Below are 22,590 nucleotides of genomic sequence, written 5' to 3'. Positions count from 1 at the left end.
CTGCCTGCCATTCTGAAAGGGACCTACCTGTTAATCCCTACTCTTTGTTTCCTGTCTGCCACCTAATTTTGCCCACTAATCCCCCCTGTGGGACCTTATCAAATGCTTTCTGAAAGTTCAGGTACACTACATCCAATGACTCTCCCTTGCCCATTTTATTTATTACATCCTCAACAAATTCCAGAAGATTTGTCAAGCATGATTTCCCCTTCGTAATCCATGCTGACTTGGACCGATCCTGTTACTGCCATCTAAATGTGCTGCTATTACATCTTTGATAATCGGCTTCAGCATCTTCCCCACCACCGATGTCAGATTAACTGGTCTATAATTCCCTGCTTTCTCTCTCCCGCCTTTCTTGAAAAGTGGGATAACATTAGCTACCCTCCAATCCACAGAACTGACCCAGAATCTATAGAACATTGGAAAATGATCACCAATGCGTCCACGATTTCTGGAGCCACCTCATTGAGTCCCTGGGATGCAGACCATCAGGCCCTGGGGATTTATTGTCAGCAATTTTGTCAATTATTAACTTTGCTTTTCTTTCCCCTGAACAATTAATGGAAACAATCTATGATCTAATTGTTAGTGCCTTGGTGATAGATCTAAAAATGCATTTGAATGAAGCACAGATATTTCCACATCTGATGATAAAAAAAACACGGATTCTGGGAATGTGGGTTAGATCTTTGACTAAAATGATAAATTTATTTCTCTTTCCGCAGTTGTTGCCATACCAGCTGAGTGTTCCCAGCATTTTCTGTTTGTATTACCACATCTAAATGGAGCTGTAAGCATATTTTAAGAAACTTTTTACGTCCCTGAAATAAGGCAAAAATTGTGGCTTTGTTTTCTCTATTACTTCATATAAATTAAATTTTAAACAACAATTAGATTTTACCAAATGTCGGGTTTTAGTTAGGTTTAATATGAAGATTAAGGCCAAATACTGCTCTAACTCATTTACAAGTTTGCCCATGGCACTACCATCGTGGGCCTGAACTCAATCAATGATGATACGGAGTACAGGAAGGAGATTGAGAGCTTAGTAGCATGGTGTCAAGACAGTAGTGCCTGAATGTCAGCAAAATGAAGGAGCTGGTCATCAACTTCAGGAAGAAGAGTAGAGTACATACCCCAGTCTGTATCAACGGTGTTAAAGTCAAGATTGTCTGGAGTTTCAAGACCCTAGATACAAATAGCACCAACAATTTGTGCTGGTCTAACTGCATCAGTGCCATGACACAACAGAGTGCCGCGCTACAGACCTACAACAACGAGCTGGTTAAATGTATTGAGGAATTGTGTACAAAGAGAAGAGCTGAACCAGCAAATTCTCTAGGAAGAGGAGGAGAAGAATAAGCTGCAGAACGACATCCGCCTTTTGACAGAGAAACTTGCAAAGGTGAACAAGAGCCCGGCACGCAAGATGGCCACCCAAAACAAATTTGACAGAACGATTGCAGAGACAGAAGCTGCCTATATGAAGATCCTGGAGAGCTCACAGACCCTGCTGACTGTCCTGAAGCGGGAAGCTGGAACCCTGAGTCAGGTTAACGGCAACAGTTGAGTTACAGTCCTGGTTTTCTGCAACTGGCTTCAATCACAATAGTGAGAAATGTGTCATTGGATGCCTATAGAAGCTCTTGTACAGTTTCAAATTACACCTTTATCAGTAACTGATGATTACTTATAAACACTTGAATTTGTAGTTCTGCTTTATAATAAAGTATATAGACATGAAAAAAAAAGTCACAACCAAGAAAGCACACCACATCACTACTTCTTCAGGAAAATTTGGCATGTCTTTAATGACTCTTTCCAATTACTACACAGGAATCATAGAAAGCCTCTTAACTAGATGCATCTTAACTGCTCTTTCCAAGAATGCAAGAAATTGCAGAGAATTGTGAATACCCTTCAGTTTATTATGCAAACCAGCCCCCCTCATCCCTGTCGACTCCATCCACATTTCACACAGCCTTGGGCAAACAATCAACATAATCAAGGACCACTCACACCCCGGTCATTCTTTCATCTCTCCTCTCCCACCAGACAGAAGATACAAAAGCTTGAAAACACAATTTACCATTTAAGGATAGCTTCTTCCCTGCTGTTACCACACTCTTCATAGGAACACTCATATGCTCATATTCATCGGGATGAATTCCCGATTTCTCAATGTGCCTCAATGCTGCCCTTGCACTTTTAATATTTGCACTTTGCAGCTGTAACACTATATTCTGCACTCTGTTTCTTTTATTTTCTATTGGTGTACTCATGTATGGTATGATTTGCCTGGATAACAGATAAAACAAAGCTTTTCACTCAGTACATGTGACAATGATAAACCAAACCAATATTTCCATTTTTGTATCCTTTCCCCAAGTCTGAGTTCACCCAATGCCTGGAATTTTTTTTTTTCCATTTAGTGTTCCCTTGCATCCCACTTGTTCAAATGTCTGATATTTTGAGGGCAGATGGGGATTTCAGCTGGCTATTCAGCAGTCCTATTTATGCATCAATTTAAAAGATCCTTAAATTGATGCATAAACATCCAGTTTGAATATTTTATGCCCACAAGCAGTCAGAGGATCAAAAAAGGGAAGGATGGATACCTGTCTTAATCTATAATAGTGAGCAACAATCATCAGAGTAGAAATTCAATAATAATTATGCTGGAGGGTTGTTCAGGATCTAATGTCTGATCATTTGAATTCCGATCACATTACATTTGATCACAATGCAATTGGGAGTTTTAAAGTACAGGGCAGGATCAGAATAGCATGGAACGACTGCCATCAGTTCATGGATGGAACGAGGTTAGTGCCTTTGATATAATCTACAAGGATTTCAGTTCAGTGTACCTTGTTCAGGTCTGGAGGGCTTACCTTGCTATAACTCTTGTACAATTTCAATTTCCTTGTATGTGAATACTTTAGCTCTCCGTAGAGACCTCAGGAAATACAGCCGCTGATGAGACTTCTTCAAGAGAGTTCATTTGCCATTTGAGGTCCTGGGAGATGTTTATTCCCAGGAACCTAAAGTCGTTGACTCTCTCCACCATGTCTCCTTTGTTGTATAAGGGAGCAGGTTCCTCTCTCCTCTTCCTCATGAAGTCAACGACAAGTTCTTTTGTCTTTGATGGGTTTAGTACCAGGTTGTTTTTGGTACACCAGACGGTCAGTTTTTGGACTTCATCCCTGTAGGCAGACTCGTCATCGTTGTTTATCAGTCCCACCACAGTCGTGTCGTCCGCAAACTTGATGATCCTGTTTGTACTGTGTGTTGGTATACAGTCGTAAGTGTATATTGTATACAAGATTGGACTCAGCACACATCCTTGTGGCGCACCTGTGCTAAGCGTCAGGACTGGGGAGTAATTGGACCCCATCCTGACAGTCTGTGGGCGGTCTGTTAAAAAGTCCTTAATCCATCCACATGTGTTTGCATTAACACCTAGATCAGACAGTTTGTCCACCATTCTGCTGGGGATAATAGAATTAAATGCAGAACTAAAATCTACAAATAACATCCGCACATATGAGCCAGGACGCTCCAGATGTGCCAGTGCAGAATGTAGAGCTGTGTTGATGGCATCTTCCGTTGACCTATTAGCTCTATACGCAAATTGATGCTGATCCAGGGTGGGTGGGAGTGAGGACTTAATGTGGGCCAGGACCAGCCGTTCAAAACATTTCATCACGGTCGAAGTGAGAGCAACAGGTCTATAGTAATTCAAGCTCGTAATTAATGTTTTTTTGGGTACAGGTACGATGGTAGCAGTCTTAAAGCATTTAGGGACAGTGCACGTTAACAGAGAGAGGTTAAAGATTTTACTAAAAACCTCCGCCAACTGGTCTGCACAGTCCTGCAATACTCTCCCTGGGATGCCATCTGGTCCAGCAGCCTTCCTGGGGTTGACCCTGCGGAGTGTTCTTCTGACGTCCTCCGTACTCACAGCGAGTGGTGGGTTGTCAGTGCTGGGTGCGGCTGCAGGTGCAGGCTCTGCCTCATTCAGCTCAAACCGGGCGAAAAAATGGTTGAGCTCCTCAGCTAGCGAGTTGTTACTGCTGCAGATGATCGGCCCCCCCTTGCCCTTATAGTTTGTGAGTTGCTGAATTTCCTGAGGTCTCTACGGAGAGCTAACGTCTCACAGCTGCTGCTGCTGTCCTTCTATCGATGTGCCGTGGAAAGTATCCTCACCTACGGAATCCTGGTGTGGTTTGCCAGCTGTACTGTGGCTGAGAGGAGGGCGCTGCAGGGAATTATAAAAACTGCGCAGCGCATTACAAACGCTAACCTGCCCTCCTTGGATGACATATACAAGGCCCGATGCTTGCGCAGGGCCATAAATATCAAGAAGAACACATCCCACCCTGCCAACCACCTTTTTACTCTGCTACCCTCGGGGAGGCGACTCAGGTCTCTGCAGGCTCGCACCGGTAGACTAAAAAATAGTTTCTACCCATGTGCGGTAAAAGAGCTTAACTCCAATAGTGAACACTGGGAAGCAAGAAGTAACTTCGAGGAATACCGCTAAATTCTTTTAAACTTTTAAAAAAATGTATCTATTATTTTACTATTAACTGTACATATGTGTATTGGTTGTTGTGTTGTATTTCTTTTAACGGAGGAGAAGCAAATGGAATTTCGTTGCTCAGTTTTGTGCAATGACAATAAACATATTCTATTCTATTCTATTCTAAGCCAATAAACATTCATTTATAGCAAAACATCTACAACAATACCCTAAACAGTGGCAGAGACCTACCAATACAATGGTGAACAACTACCGCTTAGCTCAACTGAAATCTGTAATCGGCAAAACATTCCCCACATCCCACCTCATTTGGCTAGCTGTCAAAGTGATAAGCACTTTTGAACATCTTTGCCAATAAACTTAACCAAAACACTTAAAACACATGATTAACTAAAATGTTTGAGAAAGAACTGCAGATGCTGGAAAAATCAAAGGTAGACTAAAATGCTGGAAAAACTCAGCGGGTGAGGCAGCATCTATGGAGCGAAGGAATGGGTGCGTTTCGGGTCGAGACCCTTCTTCAGACTGATGTGGGGGTAGGGTGGCGGGAAGAAGAAAGGAAGAGGCGGAGACAGTAGGCTGTGGGAGAGCTGGGAAGGGAAGGGGAAAGAGGGAGAAAGCAAGGACTGCCTGAAATTGGAGGTCAATGTTCATACCGCTGGGGTGTAAACAACCAAAGCGAAATATGAGGTGCTGCTCCTCCAATTTGTGGCGGGACTCACTCTGGCCATGGAGGAGGCCCAGGACAGAAAGGTCGGATTCGGAATGGGAGGGGGAGTTGAGGTGCTGAGCCACTGGGAGATCGGGTTGGTTATTGCGAACTGAGCGGAGGTGTTGGGCGAAGCGATCGCCAAGTCTACGCTTGGTCTCACCGATGTAGAGCAGCTGACACCTAGAGCAGCGGATAGATGAGGTTGGAGGAGGTGCAGATGAACCTCTGCCGCACCTGGAAAAACTGCTTAGTTGGATGGAGTCAAGGGGGGTAAAGCGACAAGTGTAGCATTTCCTGCGGTTGCAAGGGAAAGTACCAGGGGAGGGGGTGGTTTGGGTGGGAAGGGATGGATTGACCAGGGAGTTACGGAGGGAGCGATCTCTGCGGAAAGCCAAAAGGGGAGGATATGGGAAGATGTGACCAGTGGTGGGATCCCATTGGAGGTGGCGAAAATGTCGGAGGATTATCTGTTGTATGTGACGGCTGGTAGGGTGGAAGGTGAGGACAAGGGGGACTCTGCCCTTGTTATGAGTGGGGGGGATGGGGAGTGAGAGCAGAGCTACGGGATATAGAAGAGACTCTGGTGAGAGCCTCATCTACAGTGGAAGAGGGGAATCCCCCGTTCCTGGGTGCAGATGTGGCGTAGACAGAGGAATTGGGAGTAGGGGATAGAGTTCTTACAGGAAACAGGGTGGGAAGAAATGTAGTCCAGATAACAATGGGAGTCAGTGGGTTTGTAGTAGAAGATGAACTAATGTAGATTAACTTAATGTAGGATTAATTTAATGTAATAGATTAACTAAAATGATTGATTTTGTCGTTCCCACAACTTTTCAATTACATTGAAATCAATAGCGCACAGATGCTGTGTTAGGTCTAAACAGATTATCAGGATAAATATCTCAGCAGGTTAGAACTCTGTCACTAGACTCTATGAGAGCTTAGCTGGTAAGTTTGGGATGTTCTTGTTTGTGTGTGAAATCCAAAAACTTGCTACATTTCCACTGCAAAGTAATACATTATCAACTTTTGCGGTTTATCTTGTTGTACATCATGTTGTGCCAAATTTCCTCAGGCAAGTAATGCTGAGAACAGGAAGCATACCTATAAATTGTGCAATAAAATTCCACAGTACAAAATCTCGGTCGTAAAGCTCTTCTACTAGATTACTGACTCGGAAGATTAATCTTTCATTTAGTGGTGTTCAAGCCATCCAGGATTGAAACTTCATTCATATATTTAATTTGAGAAGTTGCAGTCAGATCTTTTCACAACTTTTCATAACAAAATGACAACTCTATGGGTTTACAGTGCACAATTTTCTTAGCACGTCAGCATTAAGCTCTACTTACCAATTTTGAGGCGCAAGACTCCTGTTTGATTAAAACTTTCCACGCTTTGAATTGTATTTTGCAATCTCCATGATCACGATTTGAGAAATCACAGGAAATAGGAAAAGGAAATGTTGCATAACAGGTTGCTAGAATAAAAATAGATTTAGAAAATTCATATATGAGAAAGCAAGCTAATTCCTGGTAATTCACCACACCCAAGAAATGTAGATAACTCGAGAGACCATCATCCGTCCTCAACAGAATTGTCAATTCTTCATGTCCAACCAGAGGTCTCAGTCCGTCTTGGCCTACACGATCTCCCGATTGCCATTCCCATACTGACCTTTCTCTCCTGGGCATCCTCCACTGTCAGAGTGAGGCCACATAGAAATAATTCTGCGAGACAGGACTATTTGTAATTGGAGAGGCAGGAATGGATTCGGGATAGTAAGCAGGCTTTGTCAAGGGACGATCCTGTCCTACTAGTTTGAGTACATTTTTTGAGGTAGGTAAGTGTGCCAATGAGGTTAGTAAAGTAAAGTAAGCATGCTGGTACAGCAGGCAGTGACGAAAGCAAATGGCATGTTGGCCTTCATAGCGAGAGGATTTGAGTGTAGGAGCAAGGAGGTTCCACTGCAGTCGTAGAGGGCCCTGATGACAGTCATAAAAACACCAAATATATTAAACATGAAATTAAAGTAACGAGTGGAAAGGATTGGGGATGTGGTGGTGGGGGGGGGGGGGGGGGGGGGGGGGGTGGGGGTGGTGGGGGGGGGGATGGTGGTGTGGTGTGGTGTGGTGTGGAGTGGTGTGGAGTGTATTGTCCAAGATGCTCCACTGTTTGAGGAGCATCCCTTCCAAGACCACCTCCCATCAATATCAATCAATATCAGTTTTATTCGTCACTTGCACATAAAGTTGCAAGTGAAATGAATTTGCCAGCAGCAGTACAATGAAAAAGAACACACAAAAACACAATAAACATTTTTAATGTTTGTATGCATTAAGATGACTATGCATGTAAATAGATTTATTTATTGAAATCATATTCTATGTCGCTCTTCCAGGGAGATGCTAACTGCATTTCGTTGTCTCTGTACTGTACACTGACAATGACAATTAAAGTTGAATCTGAATCTAACACAAATATCCACCACAGCATTCATCACTGTGGTGGAAGGCACAACATTTGGCCAGTCCTCCTCCATTTTCCTCCGTGGTCAGGACTGCGGGCGTCCAGAAGTTCAGACAAGGCCAGATACAGTCCAGGTAAGTCCTGAATCGTTGCCTCCCCACCGGAGACTGTAGCTTCAGGTTGGTGTAGGCCACAGGCCGGCGGTCGAAGTTTTAAAGTTCCCGCCGCGCCGCAGCCAGAAGCACCGCAGTCCCAGCGGTCAGAGCTCCTCTCCAGGGATCTCCGACAAGGGACCCCGCTCCTGATGGTAAGTCCCCACCGCGCCCACGGTAGAAGTAGGCCACGAGCCGGCGGTCGGAGCTTCTTCTCCTCACAAGTCCCCAACGACGGATCCCAGGCTGCGGACGCCGCGCCAGCTGGAGCTCCGCAGACCGCAGCTTCAGGCTGCCGCGGGGCAGCGAACGGAGCGCTCCCCTCTGGCGACCCCCGGCAAGGGCTTGCCCGCTCCGCGACGAGAGTCCGCGCTGCGCCCGCTGCTGAAGCCCGGGCGCTTCTCCGGGAAAGGCCACCCGATCCTCGATGTTAGGCTGCGGGGGAGGCGACATGGGTAAAGTCGCCTCTCCGTGGAGGAGGCGACTGAAGCGGTTCCCCCCTTACCCCCCCCCCACACCTCCCACCACACAAGACACACAGAGAGACATTAAAACACACAAAAAAGTTGAAAAAACTTATACGCTGCTGGCAAGGCTGCCGGTTTGTAGTGCCCCCACCGACCTGAATTACAGCTTGTGTTTTTCACGCCACATTGCTGCATTCAACCCATGAATCCAACTCCACTCCCAGGATGGAGCCAGCCTTGCTGATTAGTTTGTTATCCTATTGGCATCCGTGGCCTTCGCCCTGCTGCCCCAGCACACGACAGCGAAGAAGTGGTACTGGCTACCACCGATTGGTAGAATATCTGCAGCATCTTACTGCAGATGTTGAAGGTGCGGAGCCTTTTTGAAAAGTACAGCCGGCTCTGTCCCTTTTAGTACAGGGCCTCAGCTTTCCTGGACCAGTGCAGTTTACTGTCCAGGTATGCTCCAAGGTATTTGTACTCCCTGGTAAACTGCACATCCACACCATTGATGGAGACAGGTGACAGGGGTGTTCTCTCCTCCTAAAGTCCACCATGAACTCCTTAGTCTTGTCGGTGTCGAGCTACAGGTGATTCAGCCTACACCACTCAACAAAGTCGTTGACTACACCTCTGTATTCAGCTTCCCTCCCCTCACTGATGCAGCTCACAAATGCAGTCACCTGAAAACTTCTGCAGGAGGTGGCAGGAGTCAGAGCTGTATCTGAAGTCTGAGGTGTAGATGGTGAACAGGAAGGGAGAGAGGACCATCCCCGGTGGGGCCTTGTGTTGCTCACCACCATCACCAAGGCACAGTTCAGTAGCCTGACATATTGTGGTCATCCAATCAGGTAGTTGGTGATCCAGGACACCAATGGAACATCTACCCGCATCTTTGTCAGTTTCCTCCCCAGCATTGCAGGCCGGATGGTGTTAAAAGCACTGGGGAAGAAAAAAACATGACTCTCACAATGTTTCCCAGCTTATCCAGGTGAGCATAAGAACAATGGAGCAGGTGGATGATGGCATCCTCAACCCCCATCTTTGTTTGGTAAGAAAACTGGAGGGGGTCCAGGTAGGGTTTAACCAGGGGTCACAGGTGAGTGAACACCAGCATCTCCAGGGACTTCATAATGTGTGAAGTCAGTGCCTCTGGTCTCCAATGTAACCTTGTAACAAATTACAGTGCCAATGTAATCATTGAAGAAGCTGGGGCACTTCCTCTTTGGTACAGGAACCAGGGACTTCCACATCACAGGAACCCTCTCCAGGCTCAGGCTCAGGTTGAAGATATGCTGGAGAACTCCACACAACTAGCTGGCACACACCTTAAGTACGCTAGGGCTTACACCATCGGGATCCGTAACTTTGCCTGGGCGTTGTCCACTCAGCTCCTTCCTCACCTGCTCAGCCTTCATGGTCAGGCGCGACAAAGAAACATGTAAAATTATTAAGGGATTGGACAGGCTAGATGCAGAAAATGTTTTCCCGATGTTGGAGGAGTCCAGAACCAGGGGTCACAGTTTAAGAATAAGGGGTAGGCCATTTAGGACTGAAATTTAAAAAATTCATCCAGAGAAATGTGAATCTGTGGAATATTCTGCCACAGAAGGCAGTGGAGGCCAATTCACTGGATGTATTCAAGAGAGAGTTGGATATAGCTCTTAGGGCTAACGGAATCAAGGCATATGTGGAGAAAGCAGGAGCGGGGTACTTTCTGGACGATCAGCCTGGCTCGAAGGTCCAAATGGCCTACTCCTGCACCTATTTTTTATGTTATTAGATGTAATCTACATGGAGCAGTAAGGCATTGGACAAGGTCCCATGTTAGAAACATGCCCAAAGGATACAAGCCAAATTGGATCCAATATTGATTTGGTGATAGGAGGCATAGTATAATGGTGGAGGTTGTTTGGAAGTCTGTGCTGAAATCTTTACTGTCATACAGTCACAGAGTAATAAAGTGTGGAAACAGGCCCTTCGGCCCAACTTGCCCACACATGTCCCAGCTACTATCTGGAACAAGTTTGTCTAGGAGGGTGGTGGGTATTGGGAACAAACTGCCAGAGGAGGGTACAATGACAATGTTTAAAAATCATTTTGACAGGAATATGGATAGAAAAGGTCGAGGGGGATCTGGGCCAAATGCAAGTAAATAGGACTAGCTGAGAAAGACAACATGATCAGCATGGACGAGTTGGACAGTATGACCTATTTTCCTGTTGTATGACTATGATTCTTTGTTATAAACATAATTATCTGGCTGTGAATTTTTAAGTTAAAATTACTAAGTTTGCAAATGACATGGAGATTAGCGATGCTGTAGCGGGTGCATGAGTGAGCCCCGGAATGAAGGCGAGGATCCAGGCAAATTCTGTAAAGGCTTTAATGAGCACAGCACACTAGTCTCCGCTTCAGTGAGAGGCCGAAGACTGGTCTCGCGCCAAAAATCCCTGCTCTTATCTTTGCAGCTGGGAGCCTGACCCGGACCAGTCCATCAACTGCCGATGGGAATGAATTAGGGAGTAGCCTACTCCCCAGGAACCGCCACAGGATCCCCCCCCCCAAGAACCGGAGGCACGAAACAGACAGGGGGAAGTACGATACGACCAGCCCTTGTGCGCACCACGGCAGGCGCAGGAACAGGAGACACATTGCCAGGCGAAGGTGGCGGCGCGGGCGCTTGGGGAAAGGGCCGGAACGGAGGGTGACCCCGAGTACCAGCTTCAGCCGCGCAACGGAGACAGTCTCACGATGAACCCCCATGTCCAAAACAAAAGTGGAAGGGCCATACTCGAGGACCTTGAATGGTCCTTCATACGGCCGCTGAAGGGGCGTTCGGTACGCGTTCCGATGCAGGAAAACAAACGGGCAGTCCTGGAGAGCGGTAGGAACATACGGCATGAACGAACCGTGGCAAGACGTAGGCACCAGTGCCAGCTTGCCCACCGTTCCCGAAGCTGTTGCAGGGCGGCTGATGGCTGTTCAGCCTGGCACTGTGCTGATGGGATAAACTCACCGGGCACTGTCAGCGGGGCCCCATACACCAACTCAGCTGAGGAGGTGGCCAACTCCTCTCTGGGCGCGGTGCGGTCACCCAGCAAAACCCACGGCAATGCGTTGACCCAGTCCGGGTCCGTGAACCGAGCCTTTCAGGGCAGCCTTGAGCTGGCGGTGGAAACGCTCCACCAGGCTGTTCGCCTGCAGATGATATGCTGTGGTGCGGTGCAGGTTAACCCCAAGAAGGCGGGCTATGGCCGATCACAGTTCAGATGTGAACTGAGGCTCCCGGTGGGACGTAATGTCCAGCGGCACCCCGAATCGGGCAATCCTGTGTGCCGTCAAAGCACGGGCACACGTGGCTGCAGAGGTGTCTGCCACATGGAACCATGTGAAACGGTCAACCACGGTCAGGAGGTGGGTGAAGCCCCGAGAAGGCGGCAGCGGTCCCACGATGTCCACGTGGATATGGTCAAACCCCGGGCGAGGGATGCGGAACTCCTGGAGCGGTGTCCGCACATGCCGCTGTACCTTGGCAGTTTGGCACAGGATGTAGGTGCGCACCCAATGCCCAACCTGTTTGCGCAACCCATGCCACATGAAATGGGAAGCCACAAGGGCCATCGTCGCACGAATGGAAGGGTGGACCAGCTCGTGGAGCACCTCGAACTCTCTGCGCCACCAGGCGACGGGGCCGATGGGCCGCGGCTGACCAGTCGAAACGTCGCACAGCAGCCTTGCACCTCCGGGGCCACATGGAATGTCCTCCAACCGCAGGCCTGAAACTGCGGTAAGATAGGCGGACATCTCAGCATCCATCAGCTGGGCAGCAGCCAGGGCTGAGTAGTCAATGCCATCGGACACCTGCAAAACGGCATTGACCGCGGTTGTCTTTGCCCTCGATGAAACGAATGGAGGTAGTGTATTGAGAGACGAATCCCAACTGTGCAGCTGGCGAGCGGACCACGGGTCTGAAACTTTGGCGAACGCAAAGGCGAGGGGCTTGTGGTCCGTGTAAGCGGTAAATGTCCACCCCTCCAAAAAAATAATCAAAGTGGTGCACGCTGAGATAAAGGACGAGCAGTTCGCGGTATAGGCACTAGTGCCGCTGTGCACCGCTGAGGTGCCTGCTGAAGAAGGCCAAAGGCCGCCAATGCCCATCGATCAGCTGCTCTATCACCGCTGCAACCGCTACATCGGAAGCGTCGATCGTCAGCACGTAGGTTGACGAGCATCATGGCCCCAGCCAGGGCCTCCTGGTGGAACGCCGCCACCGCTTTGTCAGTCCAGTCGACTACCTTTCGTTTGCCCGCCATGAAGTGAAACAGCGGGCGCATGATCCTGGCCGCGGACAGTACAAAACGGTGGTAGAAGGCCACCATCCCGACGAATTCCTGGAGGCCCCTCACGGTGGCTGGTCATGGAAACTGGCGCACAGCCTCTACCTTGGCTGGGAGCGGCACCGTACCCTGCAGAGTTACATGGTGGCCCAGGAAATCAATGGACGTCACCTCGAAATGGCATTTGGCTATATTGACGGCAAGCCCATGATCGCTGAATAGCTGGCATAGCTGGCGGAGATGGGTGCAATGCTCCTGCCGCGAGTGGCTTACCACCTAGATGTCATCGAGTAAACAAACACAAAGTCCAGGACAGGGCACACGTAGTCCATAAGCTGCTGAAAGGCCTGCGCAGCATTCTTAAGCCCGAAGGGTATTCGCAGGAACTCGAAAAGTCTGAATGGTGTTATGATGGCTGTCTTGGGCACGTCGTCGGGGTGGATGGGAATTTGATTGCAGCCACGCACCAGGTCGACCTTGGAGAACACCGCAGCCCTGGCCAGGTGCGCATTGAAATCCTGAATGTGGGGGACCAGGTACTATAGTAGATATTATTTTCTGTATTGAATGTATCGCATATAATCTGTATTTAAATGTAGTTTTGTTAGTGTGGCCGTTCTCAGGTTACAGGCCATTTGGTCAGTCACAGACCACATGCTTTTTCATGAGGACACATTCCTCAGCTCTTTTGTAAAACAAAGGGCTCAGCGTTTACGACTGACAACTATTTACATTGGTCTTAGATAGCAATGGCAAGGCGTTTTAGGATCTGTGAGCTAGTCTAGCTATGTTTAAATTATACTTATGTTGAGATAAGAGGGAAACAGATAAGATGAGTAGAAGTTCCTGGAGTGGGGGGTATGTGACCTTTGTATGTTGGCTTTCTTTTGTTTATACAAACTAAGGGAATTAAGGTTTTAAGAAAGAGATGGTGGTCTAGAAATGTACCAATCTTGGAATAATGTTGTCAGTGTGAATGCAAGGTCGTAAAGAGGCCCCATGGAATGTCTCTCCCTAGAGAAGGGGGCTCCCTACAAGGAGGGGGAGGGAAGTGTAAGATAGCCAAGAGACAATTATCGTTTGTCACCTGGGACAGTTTTATGATCCTGGCTATAGGAGATGTGAGTTTGCAAAGACAGAGTAAATTCATATTTTAAAGTGTGTAATGTAAGATAATGTTAGTTTAAATATGATTTATAAAGAAGATCATCTGGGATATATATTGTCTTTTAATTAGGGATATATATATGGTATTTTCATCTTACATTAGATCTTTGTGTTTGGATCTGTAGTTTAAGAAGTTACATTCTTTCCCAAGATGTATAGGTTTAATTGGAACAATGTCTTGTATATACAAATTGTGTAATCACTTTATCTTTAGTATTTTGAGAAGTGGGTTCTGGGAAGTATCAATTTTTTGTGAGTTTCACTTTGTTGGAATGAAATCTGAACAAAGGTGTTACACGCACATGGCAAAGGAAGGAGAACCCACGAGGCTAGCAAGGGGCCATAAAGGGGAGTCATGTGACTTATGACTGGCAATTGTGGAAAAGTACTAGAAAGGAGGGCATAAGAGGAAGCGAGTGATTGGCTGGAAATAAGGGAATGTTAGCAAATGATTGGATATGGAAATGTAACAGGGTTGGGGCATGCTGATTTGCAAATGGGATAAAAAGCAATGATCCTTTGTCTTGGGGGGAAGCGCGGCAGAAAGCTCCACGTGATTTGATGTGTGGAGAAGTAGTAGCCTTTATTTGCAAATAAAGTTTGAACTTCTTGAAGAATTCTCCACGTGATCTGAATTAATTTGAGCATTGGAAAACCACAACAGTACCCGTCAGCGATGGTGGCATCATTAGGCCAATGATAGTCTCCGCAAGGGCGCCAGCCACCAGCCGCCTTGGGGACCATATGGAGTGGGGACGCCCACAGGCTGTCTGAGCGGCACACAATTCCCAGCGACTCCATAAGGCGGAACTCCTCCCGAGCTAGACGAAATTTGTCCGGTGGAAGACACCGCGCCCGTGCGTGCAAGTAGTTGGAATGTGATGCTCCACCCCGTGTTTCGAGGTGGAGGAGCGGAACTGCAGGTCAAGGATTTCAGGGAACTCGGCCAGTACCCACGAGAATGTAGCATCCACGAATGCCAGGGGCCCCATCAGGCAGCACGACCGGGTCACCCATGCGGAGGGAAGCAGGCTCTAATGTTACAGAGTGCACCAGATGCTGCCGCTTGACATCCACAAGCAGGGAATGTGCGCGTAGGAAGTCCGCGCCCAGCAACGGCCGGGAAACGTCAGCAATGACGAATGGCCATGAAAAGCGGCCATCCCCGAAGTTGAGGGAGAGGGTGCGCACCCCATATGTGCGGATTGGGCTCCCAATTGCCGCGGTGAGGAGGGGGCCGCATTTAACGGCGCGGACGTCATCATTAGAAGCAGGCAGCACACTTATCTCTGCCTCGGTGTCGACGTGAAAACGAGCTCCATTGCAGCGATCCCACGCAAACACGCGAGGAATCTGGCCGACCGCCAAAGCAATCACTGACGGCCGGCCCATACGTTTCCCGGGAACGTACAGGGCTACCGACACTGACAAGCTGCAGCCTCCTGGCGGCGATGATAGTAGCACCAGCATCCCCTGCTGGCGTCTGAAGAAACAGGAGGTGCGGGCTGATCCCGTTGTGCAGAGGCCTGGTCGAGGGCGCTGATAATATAATAGTATTTAGTTGTATCTGGCATCACCCCCCGCAGTGCAAACTGCGCCACGGCCTGGTCAAACCAGATTTCGGGCTCGTCGGTCCACAGGGTAGGCAGCTTCAGCGCAATGGCATGGAGATCGGCGGAGCCGGCAGGGCCCAAGGACGGTTGACCGGGTTGTGCGTCCTGAAGAACATTCGGGTCCATCGTGACTTGCGACGAAATGTCGAGGGTCACCAGTGTAGCGGGTGCGTGAGAGAGCCCAGAATGAAGGCGAGGAGCCAGGCAAATTCTGTGTAGGCTTTAATGAGCACAGCACACTACTCTCCGCTTCAGTGAGAGACTGAAGACTGGTCTCGCGCCAAGAATCCCTGCTCTTATCTTTGCAGCTGGGAGCCTCCCCCGGACCAGTCCATTAAATGCCGATGGGAATGAATCAGGGAGTAGCCTACTCCCCAGGAACCGCCACTATGCTATAGATACTGAGAAAGGTAGTCTTTGATACTGATATATTGGTAAGATTAGCAACAAAAGGATAGATATAATTTAAACCAGAAGAATGCAAGGTGTTACATTTGGGAGAAGCTATAAAGCTAGGGAATGACAGGTTCCTGGGAAGTACAGTGGATCTCCAATAAAATGCTGTTCAACCTTTCAGGAATCTTGATGGTTCAGCATCTGGCTCTATACTCTGCATTTCCCTAGGTCCCTGGCAAACTCCCATTTAGAATAGAATAGTAGAATAGTTTAGAATAGTTTCTTTATTGTCATTGTAACATGAACCATGTACAACAAAATTTAAAAATGTCAGCCAGTCAGTGCACCATTCAAACATTTCTAAAAGCTAATGATACATACAAGGTAAAATATTTAAAAAAGATAAACTAAAATAAATATCATGAAAATAGCACGCATAAACACCCAACCCTACATCCTTCTGTCGATTTCACAGTGTACCACAGTCCCTTAGTATGTATCGCCCGTGCGTTCCTTGGCGGCTACATTTAGTGCCTTTATAGCAGTGGGGTAAAAACTGTTTTTAAGTCTGTTTGTCCTTGTCCTTGTAGATCTGTACCGTCTGCCTGACGGCAACAGTTCAAACAGGGAGTGTCCGGGGTGGGAAATGTCCTTTATAATACTCTGGGACCCATTTGATGGAACTCTTGTTGCTACAATCTCCAACCATTCATCGGGTCCCTGATTCCAGCATTCCCAGATCATTCACCTGGTCCCTAGTTCTGATACTTTCTCGTGTCATCAGTGCTTTAGTTCCAGCAGAGACACAAAAGACTGCAGATACTGAAGCCTGGAGCTAAAAGCAAGCTGAAGACTAAATCCAGAGGAAGAATCTCCATCCGAAACAATGACTGCCCTTTTCCCTCTGCAGGTGCTGCCTAATCCATTGAGTTTCTCCAGCAGTTTGTTTTTTGTTTTGGTTCCATGCTTTAAACTAATTTAGCCCTGTTACCCATCCTCCCTTGAAACTAGCCTGGCACAGCTACCCAGCTCCCTTGAAATTTACCTGACATTTTACTGTCTTACAACGTCAAAATAAGTGATTCAGAATTGTATGTCAATTGTATGAAATTTAGTAAATTAAGAGGAAATTGACATAGCCTTAGTTTACATATCTATTATACTAAAATTTTCAGTGTGTGTGTGTGTGTGTGTGTGTGTGTGTGTGTGTGTGTGTGCGTGCATGCGTGCCTGTCTGTGATCTCTGATTTGGCAATGTCGTCAAATTACGGCAAAACGGTACACGATAGCGCTACAATTTTTGGACCACCTTACTCACAATTGTCATGTGGTGTTCAAGAAAGAACTGCAGATGCTGGAAAAATCGAAGGTAGACAAAAATGCTGGAGAAACTCAGCGGGTGAGGCAGCATCTATGGAGAGAAGGAATAGGCGACGTTTCGGGTCGGGACCCTTCTTCAGATGAATATTTCCATTCTCTCCATAGATGCTGCCTCTCCAGCATTTTTGTCTACCTTCATTATCATGTGGTGGTTTCTTCCAAGTTTCGTTCACATCGATGTCATATTTCACGCTATTCACATTTTTTAATTTACAAATCCCAATTTGAGAAAACATTTCTTCCCTCTGCACTGGCACTTACAGCCAAAGATTATAGAGGAACGTTCCTCTATAATCTTTGTTTACAGCTATGACATCACAATGGGATTGTAGCCCTGCTCGCTACAAAGTTGCTATCCCGGATCATCGAGTCCTGCCAGCCCCAGCAAGTGCAATTGCAAGCTACAATGTTGCAATCCCTTTTTTTATATTCCTGAAGGCAAGGAATTTTTTTTAAGTTTAATGAGGGAGGGTGCATTTTTTTAATATTCCTGACAGCAAGGATTTTTTTTAAAGTTAGTGAGGGAGGGTGAATAGGGGGTGTGCACGTAAGGTCACTGGGTCATAGGGCTTGATGCACGAAGCCGCTCAATCCATCTGGAGGACATCTGTAACTTCCGGTATATGTTATTAATGCAAGGAACGGGTACTTTCCTGCCTGTTAAAAACTGCCAAAATGTTGAATTTATGCGCTGTACAAAATCGTGGAAGTCGGGGTAAGCGTGAGAGACATGTACCCAACTGCATAATTCCAAAAGTGAAGCAAAATGAAGGTAAAGAGAATCGGGAGCTGAAGGGACAACACCAGCTAAAGTGATTGGCGAACATTGGCCATGCAGATATCGGAATTGAAAACATTGGGAATTATCGCGTTTGCTCACTGCATTTCATCAACAGTAAGGCATTATTTGTGTTTTTTCTTGATTCCTTTGGTATCTAAAAAGTCTCAGGTGATAAATCTGGCTGCAAATTTTGCTTCAGAGGCGTTTTCTTTTTGTATGCAAAAACCCATTTGAGAACCATGGGCGATTTTTAAATTTTACAGCCAGATTTATCACTTCTGAAACTTTTTAGATGCCAAAGGAATCAAGAAAAAACACAAATAATGCCTTAGTTGATGAAATGCAGTGAGCAAACGGCCAATGTTCGCCAAGCACTCTGGCCCTTCGCTCTCGCTCTTGTCCATTTGCTCTTGCCCCATCTCTCATTTCTATATCCCATTTCTCCTCACTTTTGGAATTCTGAAGTAGGCTAAATGTCTCTCACGCTTATCCCGATTTCCATAATTATTTACAGCGCAAAAATTGACAATTTCGGCGGGTTTTAAGGGGCCCGCTACGCTGGAAACAATGGTAAGTGCTTACCTGAAGTACATCGCGTGTAATCCACTTGGCGTAGCGTAGCAACAGTACGTGTCATGGGTCGTGACCCGACTGCCGTGAAACCTCCCTATAAGGGGAAATGAGCCACCCCTGCGCAGTTGGGGGCTATGTGTGAGCGCAGGAATATTGTGTTGGGGAACAGCTTGCGTTGGGGGAATGGGTGGAATATTGCGTTGGGGAGCGGGTTGCGTTGGGGGACCAGGCCTCCCGTGTGACAGGGACCTAACGGGTCCCACTTGGTCTAGTTATATTATAAATAACAACATAAAACAGTATGTTTATCCCACCAAATAAGAGACCTGGTCTGTGCAACAGAATGCAAGGTATGAGATACTATGAAAACTCCGTATGGAATGGAGAAATCAGAACCAATGTTAACCAATGGTTTAACTAAACAAAGGGATGAGACCACCAGAACATGAATCTATAATCACAAAGTTGCAGATCATGCTGCAAAGGTGATGTCAGAAGCAACTATTCACATGCCTTTTTATCTTGGGTTGGCCAAGAATTGATAGCTGAAAGCCTGTACTAGTGAAAATGTTTCACGATCTCTAGACATGCATATGTGTCATGCTTTAAACAATCAGAGAAATGTGCTTGAACTACATCCTGTCTCTCCCTCCTACGGTGAAAAATTGATCGCAAAGTATATTTCCATTTGATTTAAGAATGAACTGTTTGAGTATTCCTCTTACTCCAGACGAAGCATATAGTTAATAGAAACAGGCCACAGAATGAAAAACTGTCTGGAGGTATGGCAAACAAATGCAATGTGTACGAGTATGAAACTATACATTTTGTTTGGCAGATTAACCAGAGCACATGAACTAGAACTTGGTAAATATATACACAAGTTGAACATCTATGTAACATACATGGACATGTAAACATGTATCAAAGGTATCAGCTGATATGGACTGGAAACCTTTTAAAAATCCATTCTGGAAATTATGAAAAAAATAATGACTTTTTAAAAAGGGAACAAAACAGAATCTTACAGAAACATAGAAACATAGAAAATAGGTGCAGGAGTAGGCCATTCGGCCCTTCGAGCCTGCACCACCATTCAATATGATCATGACTGATCATCCAACTCAGTATCCTGTACCGGCCTTCTCTCCATACCCCCTGATCCCTTTAGCCACAAGGGCCACATCTAACTCCCTCTTAAATATAGCCAATGAACTGGCCTCAACTACCTTCTGTGGCAGAGAATTCCAGAGATTCACCACTCTCTGTGTGAAAAATGTTTTCCTCATCTCGGTCCTAAATGATTTCCCCCTTATCCTTAAACTGTGACCCCTTGTTCTGGACATCCCCAACATCAGGAACAATCTTCCTGCATCTAGCCTGTCCAACCCCTTAAGAATTTTGTAAGTTTCTATAAGATCCCCCCTCAATCTTCTAAATTCTAGCGAGTACAAACCAAGTCTATCCAGTCTTTCTACATATGAAAGTCCTGACATCCCAGGAATCAGTCTGGTGAACCTTCTCTGTACTCCCTCTATGGCAAGAATGTCCTTCCTCAGATTAGGAGACCAAAACTGTACGCAATTATTTATGTCTTCCTTAGTGAAGACAGAACCAAAGTAGTTATTCAATTGGTCTGCCATGTCCTTGTTCCCCATGATCAATTCACCTGTTTCTGACTGCAAGGGACCTACATTTGTTTTAACTAATCTTTTTCTCTTCACATATCTATAAAGGCTTTTGCAGTCAGTTTTTATGTTCCCTGCCAGTTTTCTTTCATAATCTATTTTCCCTTTCCTAATTAAGCCCTTTGTCGTCCTCTGCTGGACTCTGAATTTCTCCCAGTCCTCTGGTAGGCTGCTTTTTCTGGATAATTTGTACGCTTCATCTTTTGTTTTGATACTATCCCTGATTTCCCTTGTTATCCACGGATGCACTACCTTCCCTGATTTATTCTTTTGCCAAACTGGGATGAACAATTGTTGTAGTTTATCCATGCAGTCTTTAAATGCCTTCCATTGCATACCCACCGTCAACCCATTAAGAATCAATTGCCAGTCTATCTTGGCCAATTCACATCTCATACCATATAACCATATAATAACCATATAACAATTACAGCACGGAAACAGGCCATCTCGGCCCTACAAGTCCGTGCCGAACAATTATTTTCCCTTAGTCCCACCTGCCTGCACTCATACCATAACCCTCCATTCCCTTCTCATCCATATGCCTATCCAATTTATTTTTAAATGATACAAACGAACCTGCCTCCACCACTTCCACTGGAAGCTCATTCCACACCGCAACCACTCTCTGAGTAAAGAAGTTCCCCCTCATGTTACCCCTAAACTTCTGTCCCTTAATTCTGAAGTCATGTCCTCTTGTTTGAATCTTCCCTATTCTCAAAGGGAAAAGCTTGTCCACATCAACTCTGTCTATCCCTCTCATCATTTTAAAGACCTCTATCAAATCCCCCCTTAACCTTCTGCGCTCCAGAGAATAAAGACCTAACTTATTCAACCTTTCTCTGTAACTTAGTTGTTGAAACCCAGGCAACATTCTAGTAAATCTCCTCTGTACTCTCTCTATTTTGTTGACATCCTTCCTATAATTGGGCGACCAAAATTGTACACCATACTCCAGATTTGGTCTCACCAATGCCTTGTACAATTTTAACATTACATCCCAGCTTCTATACTCAATGCTCTGATTTATAAAGGCTAGCATACCAAAAGCTTTCTTTACCACCCTGCCTGGCTATATGAGATTCCACCTTCAAGGAACTATGCACGGTTATTCCCAGATCCCTCTGTTCAACTGCATTCTTCAATTCCCTACCATTTACCATGTACGTCCTATTTTGATTTGTCCTGCCAAGGTGTAGCACCTCACATTTATTAGCATTAAACTCCATCTGCCATCTTTCAGCCCATTCTTCCAAATGGTCTAAATCACTCTGTAGACTTTGGAAATCCTCTTCATTATCCACAACACCCCCTATCTTGGTATCATCTGCACACTTACTAATCCAATTTACCACACCTTCATCCAGATCATTGATGTACATGACAAACAACAAAGGACCCAACACAGATCCCTGAGGCACCCCACTAGTCACCTGCCTCCAACCCGACACAGCCATCCACCATTACTCTCTGGCGTCTCCCATTCAGCCACTGTTGAATCCATCTTGCTACTCCTGCATTTATACCCAACAGTTGAACCTTCTTAACCAACCTTCCATGAGGAACCTTGTCAAAGGCCTTACTAAAGTCCATATAGACAACATCCACTGCTTTACCCTCGTCAATTTCCCTAGTAACCTCTTCAAAAAATTCAAGAAGACTAGTCAAACATGACCTTCCAGGCACAAATCCATGTTGACTGTTCCTAATCAGACCCTGTTTATCCAGATGCTTATATATATTATCTCTAAGTATCTTTTCCATTAATTTGCCCACCACTGAAGTGAAACTAACAGGTCTATAATTGCTAGGTTTACTCTTAGAACCCTTTTTAAACAATGGAACAACATGCGCAGTACGCCAATCCTCGGGGACTATTCCCGTTTCTAATGACATTTGACATATTTCTGTCATAGCCCCGGCTATTTCTACACTAACTTCCCTCAATGTCCTAGGGAATAACCTGTCCGGACCTGGAGACTTATCCACTTTTATATTTTTCAAAAGTGTCAGTACTTCTTTTACTTTGAAACTCATAGTATCCATAGCTACTCTACTAGTTTCCCTTACCTCACATAATTCAATATCCTTCTCCTTGGTAAATACCGAAGAAAAGAAATTGTTCAATATCTCCCCCATCTCTTTTGGCTCTGCAGATAGCTGTCCACTCTGTCTCTCCAATGGACCAATTTTATCCCTCGTTATCCTTTTGCTATTAATATAGCTGTAGAAACCCTTTGGATTTACTTTCACCTTACTTGCCAAAGCAACCTCATATCTTCTTTTAGCTTTTCTAATTTCTTTCT

The 22,590-nt window shown here is 46.0% G+C and overlaps 1 pseudogene; it reads left to right on the top strand.

Annotated features, from left to right (window-relative positions):
- Nucleotides 1-1,242: 1,242 nt before the first annotated feature.
- LOC116973920 lies at nucleotides 1,243-1,581 on the top strand (annotated as a pseudogene).
- The last annotated feature ends 21,009 nt before the right edge of the window (nucleotides 1,582-22,590 follow it).

The sequence above is a fragment of the Amblyraja radiata genome, chromosome 1 (genome assembly GCF_010909765.2).
Source record: "Amblyraja radiata isolate CabotCenter1 chromosome 1, sAmbRad1.1.pri, whole genome shotgun sequence".
Classification (NCBI taxonomy): domain Eukaryota; kingdom Metazoa; phylum Chordata; class Chondrichthyes; order Rajiformes; family Rajidae; genus Amblyraja; species Amblyraja radiata.
Note: the sequence above shows the minus strand (reverse complement) of the source record. Positions and strands in the feature narration are given on the sequence as shown.